The following is a 14,208-nucleotide window of genomic DNA, read 5'->3' as shown; positions in this document are numbered from 1 at the left end:
TCTTGAGGTAGCATCTCTTTTGAAGAGTGCAAGCAGAGCCCCTGGCCAGGATCATACAAGAGATAGAGCCAGATTTCTGCTGGGGACTTCCAGGCTGGGACAAGGCCAGACTTTCAGAAATTCTCCCATCTGCCACCCCAGCCCTCGGATCAGGGCACTCACTCATGGCAGTGGAGAAGAGATCTATGATCTGGGTGGTATCCTTCTGCTTTTCTGATCTCTATATCAACCACCCGAGTTGGACCGGTCACTTCTCCCTATGCTGACATTTATAGCACAAATTTACACTTAGAGTTATGGCACTTGGCATAATTGTGGTTTGGTCCCTTTGGCTTGCTCTGGGCCTACCAGTGTTCACTGGCTTACTTGGCCCCTGGAAGTCTGTGTGTGTAGGGGCCAAGGGTAAGTCACCCCAGGATATGCCACTTTGGTATGCTAATTATTTCAAGCTGAAAACGATCAGGCCCAAAAGATTCCAGAAGAAACTCTGACCTTCCCCTTAGCCACCTAAAAGAATTTAGGGATAGAGGACTTGTTCCAGGAAGAGAGCTAGCACCACAGATCACTACATTATAATAGGAACTAGATGTGGTAGACAGGGAGGAACCTACCAAGGCCTGTTTGACCAAAGTCCTCTCTCTGTCCCATTGATTCTGAGTGGCCCAGCAAACATTTGTTTACCAAACATTTACTCCTTTTATCTTCCTGTGAATTGCATTCCCTCCCTTTGAAGTCCCAGATCCCTATCCCCTTCTCCTTAGTTCAGGATGACATATATACCTCATTTTGCCTTACTGTCTTTGGAATCTCAAGTTTATGTGGATTCCCTACAAGTACAAAATTAATGTACTAATGTCAACTTGATTCTTAGACCAACCAGAAGAATTTTTAAGGGTAGGGGAAATTTTTCCTCCCCAACATGTGTCTCCTGTGTGTGCCTTGCAGCCTTCAGCTACATGGTGACTCCCCACCCTCTGCCCTAACGTAGAGCAAATTCCTCAGCTATACTCTTAGCAAAATTTTGTGTCCTTCCTAGAAATTTCAGAGGCTTCTAGATCTTCTCTAAGGCCTCCCACTAACCAAAAGTGAGTGGGAAAACTAAGCTTAGGTCCCTTTTTTTTTTTTAAAGATTTTATTTATTTATTTGAGACAGAGAGTGAGAGAGAGAAAGAGCACAAGAGGGGGGAGCGGGAGAGGGAGAAGCAGACTCCCTGCTGAGCAGGGAGCCCCATGCGGGACTCGATCCCGGGACTCCAGGATCATGACCTGAGCCGAAGGCAGTCGCTTAACCAACTGAGCCACCCAGGCACCCTAGGTCCCTTTTTTTAAGCCTAACACCACCTGAGTCACCAAGGTTAATTTGATACAGCTTCTGCCACAAATTAGCAGAGAAATTACAAAGAATCCCCTACCCTCAACACCAAAATATCAATCAAAGATGCAGCTCCCTGCCCTTGGCATTCTCTTCATATTATTTAATATATTTCAGCCCAGAGAGGAAAGGTTAGGATGTCCTCACTCCTTACCTACCCTGCCTCTCTCATCCCTCCTTATCCCATAGTACCTCAAGAAATAGGATTTCATTCCATCCTTAGAGCAGCAAGTCTCATGGAATAGCCATCAGAGGTAGATGGGGATTTTTGTATACCTTTATGGAAGAAACTCTGACACTCTGGTCCAATTCTCCCTGTTTGGTTCTTGATATGCTTAAAATTGGAGAAAATTGTCCCTTCCTCAATAAAATCTGTCTTGCCTATTTCCTACAAAATTCTATCTGCAATGGCAGAAATTGAATGTTAATGCTTTCTGTATATTCTTTACATGCCTACTGTCACAACAGCCTATGAATACCCCATCTCAGCCATATGAATCCCTTGAGGTGTAGAAGAAAAATATATGGAAAAAGACAAAAAAGAAAAACACAAATATTTTTAATACCACTCCAGTTGCATTCATTTTTTTTTTAACTAAAACAGTGGAATATTTTATTTTCATATTTCACAATACAAATGAAAATTGCTTTTTTTTTTTTTTTTTTTTTGGTCCCACTACTCCCCTACCAAAACTATTCTCTCTTTGATGGGAAGGGGGAGCAAGTCTTCCCTGTCATGCTGTTAGAAAACACCCAGAGTCACAGCACCATGATTCCTGGTGAAGTAGAACAAGTAATATAAAATGGATATAAAGAAGTTCCTGTCTCTCCCTATCTGTCTGGTCAAGTCCTTCCTGGACGAGTGGGCACCATCATGGGATGGGCTGACGGTCTCATCACTGGGAGCCCAGGCATCATTGGCAGGTAACCTCCCACAGGCAGCCTCATTCCAGGAGGAGGAGGGCCCATTGTTGGCATCATGGGAGGGCCCGCCAAATGGGGTGCTGGTATCATATCAGGGCGAGCAGGACCTGGGAGACTGGGGGAAGGTAGGATCATTGCCCCTGCAGAAGGAGGAGCAGGGAATGGAGTAGGAGACATCTTACCTTATGTAAATGCAACAGTGGTTTTGTCGATCAGGCCCTGAACTTGCTCTTCCATCTGTTTCTGGTAGTAATTTTCACATTCTCTTTGTGCTTCTGACCACTGCAGTGTGTTTAGGCATGTTGCTCTGCAGGCTGTTGGCTACTCGGTGCCGTGCCACCCAGAAATGACCCAGTTGCACTCACACTTAACAGCTTTAAGTGCGTGCATAGTTTCTATGACTCTTGTATGTAAATATTGCTCCTACTTCTATTTTTTTCTCTAAAACCTTCTCAATTTTGGAGTCATTCTTTTACCCCTTTTTCCACTTAAGAGCTTTTACATTAACCTTTTTCTAGAGCAAGAACAGGTGCATGTAAGTCTTTACTATTGAGATAAAACTACTGGGAATAATTAAATTAATGCCAGAAAGTGTTTTTCATCTTCTTCTTGTCACTTAACAAAACTTTGCTTTAGGTACTGTTTCACTTCTGAGCCATTTTGACCCCAGTTACTGTGATTGTGATGGTCTGATTCACAGTGTATTCAGTGGGTGTGGATTTTCATGGGTGAGAAACTTACCTCCACAGTTTCTCTCTGTATCAACAACAATAATAGGAAGGCTGTGGGACACCTGGGTGGCTCAATAGGTTAAGCATCTGCCTTCAGCTCAGGTCATGATCCTGGGGTCCTGGCATCAAGTCCCACGTTGGGTTCCCTGCTCAGTGGGGAGTCTGCTTCTCCCTCTGCCCCTCCCCCTGCTTGTGTGTGCTCTCTCTCTCTCATAAATAAATAAATAAAATCTTAAAAAAAAAAAAAAAAAGAAGGCAGAACCAAATGCCTAAAAGCTTAACTCTTCTGCACCAAAGAGAAGCAGCATGAGTTGCTCTAAGAACATGTAGAGAAAGCACAGAAATGATGGTGGCTTCTGTAGGCGGTGGGAAGAGCCTAGCTGAGACACAGAAAAGTGCTCATTCTGAGGGAAAACCCAGCAAAGTGTTCGTGGTGGGGATAAAATACACAGTTCTCACTTCCCAACACTGGCTGGGGGCAGGCTCTAGTCCTGAACCCCTGGGCACTCATAGCCGGGCACAGACTTCTTGAAACACTGGAAGCTAAAGCCAAGAAGAACATTAGGATTTGGGAAGTCAAAGTGACCAACAGTCTCTAAAGTTGATCAGCAGCAGACTAATCTGAGAAAGATATTGTCATCAAGAAAAAATTTTTCAACTAGTGTTAATTTACAGGTTCTATGCATCAGACTACCCAACTGTGTCCAAGCACTTGAGAAGATCCTCCTTGCTCTCATGCTGGGACACTCTTCAAGGATGAACACATTAACCCAGATCAGAATAATGCTCCAACCCCACACAAACTAGATATCATGCCATTTTTTCAAGGTGAAAACACTAAGCTCCTAAACAGAAAGCTATTCACCCATGTTCGGGCAGCATTAAACAGTAGAAACAACCCAAATGGGTATGGACAAGTGGATGGATAAACAAAGTGAGCTATCCACACAACAGAATATTCTTCAGTCTTAAGAAGAAAGGAGATTGTGACGCACACTACGACACGAATGAAACTTGATGGATGTGGTAAGTGACATAAGCCAGTCACAGAGGGACAAATACTGTATGATTCCACTTTCATGGGGTACCTAGATATTCAAATTCACAGAGACAGAAGGAACTGAGGTTTCCAGAAGCTGGGGAGAGAGAAGAATAGGAATTCAGCATTCAGTGTGGTAGGGAGTTTCCGTTTGGGTGAGGGAAAAGTTCTGGGGATGGATGGGGGTTGATGATTGCACGACAGTGTGAATGTACTTAGTGCCACCGAGCTGTACACTTAAAAATTGTTTAAAAGGGAAAATTTTATATTATATATATTTTACCACCACATAAACACACACACACACACCCCAAAGTTGTGTCCTTGCACTGAATATAAAAATGTTCATCAGCTATGCTCTTATACTTGCTTATGTATGTGATTTTCTTTCCAAGGTCCCAGTCCTGGAAAGCATACTTTCACCAGTTGTAAACCCACTTCCTCTGCCTCAGGGGCATGCTTCTCAGCCCACATGTTGGATCGGAGGAGGTGAAGGAGGCCCCGGGGACCTCAGTCTCTCAGGCTAAAGCATCTTGCTCTGCCTGTGTCACCTCCCTGCTTCCCCCAGGTGACAACTACTACTCTTGATGACAGCTGACCTCAAAGGGCTCTTTGCCTGCTCAGAAAACAGCCTGATGGTGATGTGCATTAAAGATTCAGAACAGGTTGAAACTTTACAGTGAGAAGCAGGGAAGGTTCAGCCAGGACCCCCTGGGTCTCACCCTAGCTCCTGACTGAGGGACGGAGGTGAAGGGTCCTGATGGGGAAGTTAGGGAATTCTCTAGTTCCTCTTTCCTGACCTTGCACAAGACCACATGAATGCCTTCCAGGGGGACCCTGACCTGCTTGATACCATATTACCTCTGCGCTCAAGTGTCTGCCACGTAATGAGTTGGAGTAAGGGTTACAAACTGAGACAGTAACTCCATCTGTGGCCTTTGAAAGTGCCTTCTATCTGGAATTGGACTGTGACTAGAAACATATGTTGAGGTCCTGTCATCCAGACAGCCCCACTTGCCTGGTCTTCATCCTGGTCCTTCTGGTCAACATCTCATCTGAGTAGGGGACTCTGTATCGGATGTAAACTTCTTAGCTGGATCAATGTAATAAATGGACTTTTTAAAAAAATAAATATACCTTTTGACAAGAATCGGTCAGTCCTGGTGTCCTTGCAGAGCTCATTCATCTCAAATCTGCCTGCGGTGTCCAGGGCCCACAGTGACAAGGTCTGGGACCTGGGACCTTTTGTAGGAGATTCAAGGAAAGAGGCAAAAACAATACAATCTGAACAGGGGACAAGAAAGCACTTGGATTGGTTCAGCTCAGACTTGAATTAAACCATTCATTAAAGCTCTGAATTTCCTCTAAGCATTTGGCAGTAATTTCACCCACAAATGGCTTACAGTATCACTTAATTTCCCATTAGAACTTTGGAGGAAATACCAATGCTAAGAACAAAATGAAATAATGGATGTGTAAGCACCTAGCTCAGTGCCTGGTACAATGTTCGGCGCCTGGTTGAATTTGAAAAACAGTAATAATTTCTTTAACCAGGGATAAAGCATTTTTTTATCAACACTTAATAGCAGTGTTTGAATGGGGATGTTAATTCATCTGTTCGTTGCTTCGGTCTCAAATACATGGACTCCTGGGCATGCGAGGGAAGGCATGCACAGGGCTCCTACACCCTACCAACTTAGCAGGAAGCAAACCAAGAGAGTTCAACTCAACTCTCTCTCCTAACCTCCAAAACTGGTAATGCTTCAGGAATGGGACAAGTCTAAGATGGAGCAACAGGATGAAAAAAAAATTCACATGAATCCATTCTCCCTCCTCCCCAGGCTTATCCATACTAGGATTAAAAATGCTAAGGGTACAGTAGACCTCATGGAAACATGACTAATTTATCGTGGATTTAGGGAAAGAGTTATAGGCTCCTTGCACATCATCTGCACTCTCAAGAGTAAAAGAGATTGCCAGACCAAGACAACTGTATTGATGAAGGCTTGTTTTCCCAAAGGATGACACTTTACACAATGGAGCTTAGTTTTATGAGCCTAAATGGAAAAAGCTTCCCAGTAGATGTTGAATTCCTCCTTATTCATAATTTGCTCAGCTTAATGGTCTGCTTCGTATGCCACCTGAGCCACCTGAAATTTTTACTTTTTTAAGATCTTATTTATTTCTTTGTCACAGAGAGAGAGAGAGCATGCACACAAACAGGGGGAGTGGCAGGCAAAGGGAGAAGCAGGGCCTCCCCGCTGAGCAAGCAGCCGGATGCGAGACTCAATCCCAGAACCCGGGGATCATGACCTGAGCTGAAGGCAGACACTTAACTGATTGAGCCACCCAGGTGTCCAAAGATTTTACTTTTGATGTAGCCCTTTGGCTTTGAGCAGTAGCCCAGGCTTCATTTCCTGGGTGCTTTCAGCATTATTTATTTTTCTTGGATCTTATTTTCTAAAACGCTGCTGTCCTAGATTCTACTCCCCCCTGGAGCCCATGTTCATGCTTTAAAACTGATTAGGTGGTTTCTTTCCTTTGTTTTTGTTTCTGACTTTTTTTTGTTGTTGTTGTTGCTGTTGTTAAAGATTTATTTATTTATTTGATAGAGAGAGACACAGCGAGAGAGGGAACACAAGCAGGGGGAGTGGGAGAGGGAGAAGTAGGCTTCCCGCAGAACAGGGAGCCCCAATGCGGGGGCTCAATCCCAGGACCCTGGGATCATGACCTGAGCCAAAGGCAGACACTTAACGACTGAGCCACCAGGCACCCCTTGTTTCTTGACTTTTATGTTTAGTGGGAACAAAGGCCTCATGTTAGGGTATGCTGGTATCCTCTTATTATCCACTTTATTATTTCAGAAGCCTCTAGGATGACCCTAGAGAATGTGCAGGCAGAGAAGAGAGAAACTGCAATGAAGCCATGCCTTTTGCAGGATCTGTAGAGAAGACAGAAATGTCTGAATATGATCAGGCCTTCTCTCTTGATCACTAATCTTCTAGGTGTAAGGCATCTTTCTTTAGCTTACAACCATGTCTTCCCTTCTCAGAACCATTTTAAGAAGAGATTGAAAGCTTTGATGAGAGGTTCTGGGTTTGGGCTGCAGCACACCTTCAACACTCAAGACCTTACAAGTCTGCCTTAGCCTTCACCTCCTGCTTGCCCAGGGCCTCAAGGTCAACCAAAGGCGAGAGACTGAGGCCTTCTCAACTCTTTTCTTGGTGTGCTCACAACCCCACAGATGCACGTGGCCTTCTAGATTCCCAGGAATAAGTCAGAGCTTTTCAAAGCCCCCTGTGTATATCTTCTTTCCCAGATTTTCCTTTTAAGTTTCTGGCCTGGTTTGTTTGCCCCAACTGGTATCACAGCTTCAGGCAGCCAAGATGTCAAATAATTGCCATTTATTGTTCTTGACAAACGCCTTGGAGACAGAGCTTTTCCCACAGTTTTGAGTGAGGTCATGTAATTACAATGCCGTTCCTCTCACTAATTGTATTTTGTTTCAAAATATACAGTTATTTTTCATTAAAAGTATGCTGTTTATGTTAAAATGTAACTAGTGATTTTTTTAAATGAAATAAATATTGAATACATTAAATATTGATGGATTGATAGACATAACCCACATAAACAACATCTCTTTTGGGTCCTCAATGATTTTTAAGAGTGTTAAGGAATTCTGATATCAAAAAGTTTAAAACTATCAGTTTAGCTAAAAGTAAGATTCTAAGTTTAAAGGATTTTTCCTTTAACGCTTCAAAAACACTTCTACATTATGTTTTTGTATTCCATGTCATTGAAGAGAAGTGAGCATCAATTTTATTCTTGTTCCTTTATGAGTTATCTGTTCTTTCTTCCTGGAAGCTTTTAGAATTTTAAGTGGTTTTTAGTTCTTAAATTTTATGACAGTACACATAGGTGTAGGCTTCTTCTTATCTATCCTATTTTGTACTCTATGAATTCTTTCTGCTTTTGCTCATTCTGGAAAGTTCTCAGTCATTATTCCTTAAAATATTTACTTCTCTGTTTATTTTTTTCTTCTCTTTTGAGGCTTCCTATTTTTATATAGATGCTAATACAGTTCCTTTTACTATTCATATCTCTTGACTTTTTGTTCATATTTTCACCCTTTTACCTTTTCCTATAAGTGGGAGTTCCTCAAAGCAATCATATAGGGTTCTAATTTATTTTTTTATTTTTTTGAGTTCTCATTGTATTCAATTATTTTCAACTCTTTCATTGTGAAACACAGCAAACATAGAGGAAAATACATAAAATATAAAATATGTATCTTAACAAATTATTACAGAGTGAATTCTCATACAATCACCCCCAAGACTGACTTCATGGGCATGCAACCTGTGCAGTCACACAGGGATCCCCACTTAGAAGGGTGCCATTCTTGGCCTGATAACCTGCTGTCACTGTCTTAATATTTGTAATAATTTTAAAAACAAGGGGCCCCACATCCCCATGTTGTACAGACCCCACAATTTATGTAGTCCATCCTGATCACTGTCCATGCCACGAAATAAACAACTGTCATACTTCAGAAGCCCCTAGCCTGTTCCTTCCCAGTTGCAATCCCTTTCCTCCCCATGAAGGTGAGATCTATCCTGACTTTTATGGTAACCACCTCATTGCTTTATTACCTATGTATGATCCTCAATACTACAGTTTAGTTTTCCCTGCCTTACTGAACATCTCATATTATGGCACATCATAATGATTACAGAAGCCACTAAAATACTATTTGTGAAAGTTGTAGGGAATGGAAAACCTGACAAGATGGCTAATTGTCATAGGCTCTTGCTTCCTCCCCCAAACCAATGCTGAAGATGACATATTGAAAAGAGCCATGAATGGAGCTAAGGAATTAATGTAAAAAGAAGGGGACGGGACAGGTGATGATGTCCCAAACAGCATGTCACAATGGTGCACCTAACAGGGTACCTGCACAAGCAATATTGAGCAAGGTAATCACACAATGAATGTGTATGATCAATGTTCAAGGAAAAAGTACCTGGTGCCACAAAAGCAGATCATGGAGATCTGACCAAAGTATCTGAGATCTTCCCAAGAGTAACTTTCGCTCTGAGGTCTGAAGGAGTTAACTGAGGTGAGATCCCTGCTTTTGGAAAGAGCACGTCACAGCTGAAGGATTCTAAGAAGACAGCACGTAACAATCAAACAAACCCAGAGAGATAAGCAGGGTCCAGATCAGACAGGCTTTATCCCAACTGTAAAGATTTAAGATAGGTCAGTGATGCAATCCAATTTGGTTTTAAATGGTTACTTGAGTTGCAAGAGAATGCACTGGCCAGGAAAAGTAGAAAGGGAGAGACCCATCACATGGCCGCTGCAGTACTCCAGGTGAGATATGCTGATGGCTCGTCTAGGGCAGTGGCAATGAAGGTGCAGAGAAACAGATCGATTTGGAAGATATTGAGAAATAAATATCTCAATATTTATGGTGGTTGAAGCTGAAGGATGTATCCAGATTAAGAACAATGCCCAATTCCTGACATACCCATCTGGGGGAACTGCAGTGCCATTTGCTGAGTTAGGAAACGCAAAACGGGGGACATGTGGGGGCAGGGTCCCAATAGTGAGTTTGGTTCAGTTTTAGACATGGTGATTTAGCTTTCCTTCAAGACATCCGATGGAGATGTTGAGCAGGCAGTGTGGACCTCTCATGGGGCTTCTGATCACACTCAGTGGTTTATCATTTTGAAAAAAAAAAAAAATGGCACAAAAACAATATTCTCTTCATGCACCTTTCTTACTCCTTTCTCCAGTTTCTAAGGCAATTATTGAAGCCACGGACACTATTTTTACTAGGACAGTCTCATTCCCAGGCCATAACTCTGTCTGAAGGGCACTGCAGCCTGTAATCTCTGATAAATAAATATTCCCAATCCCTGGACATAATACTAACTAATACTACTAACAAAAAAAACAATAAATTTACTTCAAAACAACTTGAGGGACCTCTTTAAAGAGCACTGTATAGATTCTGAGCTCTTATTATTGGGTGCCTACAATTATATTGAATATTTTTTTAAGGTTTTATTCATTTATTTGAGAAAGGACACAAGCAGGGGGAGGGGTAGATGGAGAGAGAGAAGCAGACTCTGCGCTGAACAGGGAGCCCAACACAGGGCTCGATTCCAGGACCCCAGGTTCATGACCTGAGCTGAAGGCAGACGCTTAACCAACTGAGCCACTCAAGAGCCCCACCCACAATCATATTGAACATGGGTACTCAATGGGAATGGTGATGAGACTGTACACAGAGTTCTTTCTTACTAAAAGAGAGCAATTATGTAGAAGAATATGACTTTCTATATCAAAGACAACATGTGCATCACTTTTCCTTAAAAAGCTGCAGATGTATTCAATATGAATGTAATGCACACTAATCATTAATAATTCAAGAGTTCCCATCATACCATTATTCTAACAAAGTTTGATGACTTCCATAGCATCAGTGATCAGTGTTTGAAAGATGGACATCCATCACAAGGAGATGGGGGGTAAGCAATCTACCCAGCCAGCATGTTGGCCAAGGTCAAGCCACCCTTCAAGCTTTCTTTTTGTTCTAATACCATGTCCCTTATAGAAACATGCATTTCTTACTTGCTGTTTCTGCTTCTCCTTGCATGATACATTAAATTCTCTTAGCACCAATTATTAATTTATTAATTATCACCGAGCAAAAATCTGTTAAAAATACCCAGAGGACAGGTCCTGTAGGTTCACAGCTGCAGACCCAACAGAGTTTATGAACTTGTTGCCAATGAATTAGGAGGCTTCCATATGCTCAGAGGCCATTATCTGAACCAAAAATAAGGTTTCTAATTATTTCCATCCATAAAATGTCCAGCATAACACTAGGCTATGCTAATTTTAAGAATACAGAGTAATGTAACAGATGTTATGGGTGGGCTACTACCTAGGAGGGACAAAATCCTTCAGTGAAGGAAGCATTCTTTTTGGCATTATCATATTTCATGAGTTATGACCTCTTATTATCGAATAAGAAACAACAGTGCATTTTTGGAATGCCCTCTCCATCCCGGACTCTAAGCCAGGTGTTTTCCATGATATCTTGCTTAATCCTCACAACTTATGAGGTGCGTTTTACAAAGGCAAACCCTGAACATATTAAGAAACTTGCCCGCAGTCAAGCAGATAAGTAAACAGCAGAGCCATAAATTAATGTCCTGTCTTTGGACTACAGAACCTCTACAGGAAATAATGATAAGGAACAACTGGTAACCTGCATATATTAGAAATCTTAGAGGGGGGCACCTGGGTGGCTCAGTCGTTAAGCGTCTGCCTTTGGCTCAGGTCATGATCCCAGCATCCTGGGATCAAGTCCCGCATCAGGCTTCCTGCTCAGCGGGAAGCCTTCTTCTCCCTCTCCCACTCTCCCTTCCCTCTCTCTCTGTCAAATAAATAAATAAATAAAATCTTTAAAAAGAAAGAGAGAGAGAGAGAGAAAGAAAGAAAGAGAGAGAGAGAGAGAGAGAGAGAGAGAGAAAGAAAGAAAGAAGGAAGAAAGAAATCTTGGAGAAAAAAAAATCACCCAATGACAAAAATTTTCAATGTGTTTTTCACCTCCAATCAATTTTTGATCATCTCAGTGAAAATCTTGGGAAAAGCTCCAAATTTGCTTTACCCATTCTTTTTCTTATTTGGTGTAAAAGAGGTTAGATTAGGCTGCAAAGAACTAATGCACAAAGATCTAACATTAACTTGAGTTACAGGGAAATAATAGCCAAATAGAATTGGAGTCAACAGTGCATGTAAGCAAAGGACTTCAAAATTATTCTAATTTTCCTCTTTCTCTATGTCCAAACCAGGTTAGACGTTTCCTCAAGACAGAAGAGCATTGAATAGTACCACATCTTCACAATGACTTTCTTTCTTGGTCATTTTATTGTTGAAACCACTTGCTTTAGAATATCTCTGCCACAACCATCATTTTCATTCTTAGTTTTTAGATTTTTAAATTTGGGGGGGGCGGTTTCCATTGAAACCTTGGCTTCATATAATATCTTTTCTTACAAAACTGAAGAATCCTCTGTTATGTAAACATACTGGTTCTGTGAGGGTGCTCTCTCAGGGTCTTGGCCACTCTGAAAGTTATCTTATTCTGGGGGCAGGTCACAGACAAGATCGGGTGGCCACATGATCCCTTTCAACATCATCTGCCTTGACAACTTCTGGAATAGAAGTGTGCCCAAGGTCCTCCCTATTTCTCCCTGGTCCACCCACAAGATTAATCCTTTCCCAATATCAGAGGATACAGGAGTCAGCTCTGAGTATCCCTCTCCAATTGGGTTCAAATGAGTTGCATCTAGAAGATATTCTTGGGTGCCTGGGTGGCTCAGATGGTTAAGTGTCTGCCTTCGGCTCAGGTCATGATTGCAGGGTCCTGGGATCAAGCCCCACATCGGGCTCCCTGCTCGGCGGGGAGCCTGCTTCTCCCCCTCCCTCTGCTTCTCCCCCTGCTCATGTTCTCTCTCTCTGTATCTCTGTGTCTCAAATGAATAAATAATAAAAAAAAATTTTAGAAGATATTCTTTAACCTGTGGAGGGGCATTGAGCTGTTTCCTAGTTTCATTATAGATACTGCCTCTCTATATTTGATTCTTTTTGTTCATTTCTGTAGTTTTCAGGCAGAGAAATAAGGTAAACTTGCTTTTATTATCTTTCTAGAAATTTATCTAATTTGAATATTTAAATATCTGATAAAATAATTGAATATTCATAAAAATATTCATTAAATATTGTATATTTTAAAAGATACAGCAATCCACTTTTGAATATCAAGAAAAGATACTGGGGGGCGCCTGGGTGGCTCAGTTGGTTAAGCGACTGCCTTCGGCTCAGGTCATGATCCTGGAGTCCCGGGATCGAGTCCCACATCGGGCTCCCTGCTCAGCAGGGAGTCTGCTTCTCCCTCTGACCCTCCTCCCTCTCATGCTCTCTGTCTCTCATTCTCTCTGTCTCAAAAAAAATAAAATAAAATAATCTTTAAAAGAAAAAAAAAGAAAAGATACTGGAGCATCTGGGTGGCTCAGATGGTTGGGCATCTGCCTTCAGCTCAGGTCATGATCTCCAGGTCCTGGGATCGAACCCCACATTGGGCTCCTGGCTCAGCGGGGAGCCTGCTTCTCCCTCTCCCTCTGTCTCTCCCCCTGTTTGTGCTCTGTCTTTCTCTCTCTCTCTCAAATGAATAAATAAAATCTTCAAAAAAAAAAAAAAAAGAAAAGATACCAAACATGCAAACACCTGAAGCCTCTTCTGATAGTCATTGTTGAGAGGACTTACCTAAGCTTTGTTCGTGTGAACCTCTGACACAAGCTTGAGAAATCATGTCACTCACTCCCTCTTGCCAGGAGTACTGGTCTTCTCTGCATGTGCTAGAACCCTGCAGGAACACAGAGATAGCAGGGAGGGTAACTATTCAAATTGCACATACTATAGGTACGTATCAATGATGGTGTGGTGAACAGGTAGGTAAATTAGTTTGAACTATGAGCAGGAACCACAAATGAGTGGTTTGCACGCCATCTAGAAGGAATTACTTGAAGAGAGGCAGCAATGAATTTCAGAGCGTGAATTCCATAGACACTGCTTATCAACTGAACCTGGACCACAGTATGAACCAGCCCCGCCACGTGGCCTGGGTCACCAGACTACACCATAACCCTTGACACAGTGGGCTACCTGCTTCTCTATAAGGCCCACAAATAGCCTTCTCTCTGAACTTTTCCATTTCCGCGTGTCGATGTTATCCATCCCTCCACATCCAACTCAAATGCTGTCCTCTCCAGGAAGTCCTTATCATCACTTTGTCCAGTCAAAATTAACCTTTCCCTACTTTGCATCTCCATGTTACCATCTGCCCTATATCTTCCATCCATTCGGTAATTATCAGTGAGCACCTACTATAGACCAAGCCCTATTCTAAGGAGTATAGCTACAGTGCTGAAAAAGGCACAGTTCTTGCTCTAGGAGCTCATCTTCAAGCAGATGATACAAAGCAACAATCAAAAACAATTTCATGTCAAGGGCAGTGTGACGGTGTGAAGAAAAATTAAGCTAGGTAAAGGGTAAGATGAACT

At 42.2% G+C, this 14,208-nt stretch overlaps 1 protein-coding gene across 1 annotated transcript in view; it reads right to left on the bottom strand.

Moving 5' to 3' along the window:
* The window catches only part of YTHDC2 (YTH N6-methyladenosine RNA binding protein C2), a 245,818-nt gene that overhangs the window by 133,183 nt on the left and 98,427 nt on the right, over positions 1–14,208 (bottom strand). Inside the window, exons 33-34 of the mRNA XM_064595793.1 lie at positions 13,412–13,511; positions 5,204–5,308 (exon numbers count right to left, since the gene is read on the bottom strand). The gene's annotated coding sequence lies outside the window, so the exon portion shown is untranslated. The remainder of the gene's footprint in view (positions 1–5,203; positions 5,309–13,411; positions 13,512–14,208) is intronic.

Source organism: Mirounga angustirostris, unplaced genomic scaffold (genome assembly GCF_029215605.1).
Source record: "Mirounga angustirostris isolate CCGP_5_RB_7025 unplaced genomic scaffold, mMirAng1.0.hap1 SCAF_7, whole genome shotgun sequence".
Classification (NCBI taxonomy): domain Eukaryota; kingdom Metazoa; phylum Chordata; class Mammalia; order Carnivora; family Phocidae; genus Mirounga; species Mirounga angustirostris.
Note: the sequence above shows the minus strand (reverse complement) of the source record. Positions and strands in the feature narration are given on the sequence as shown.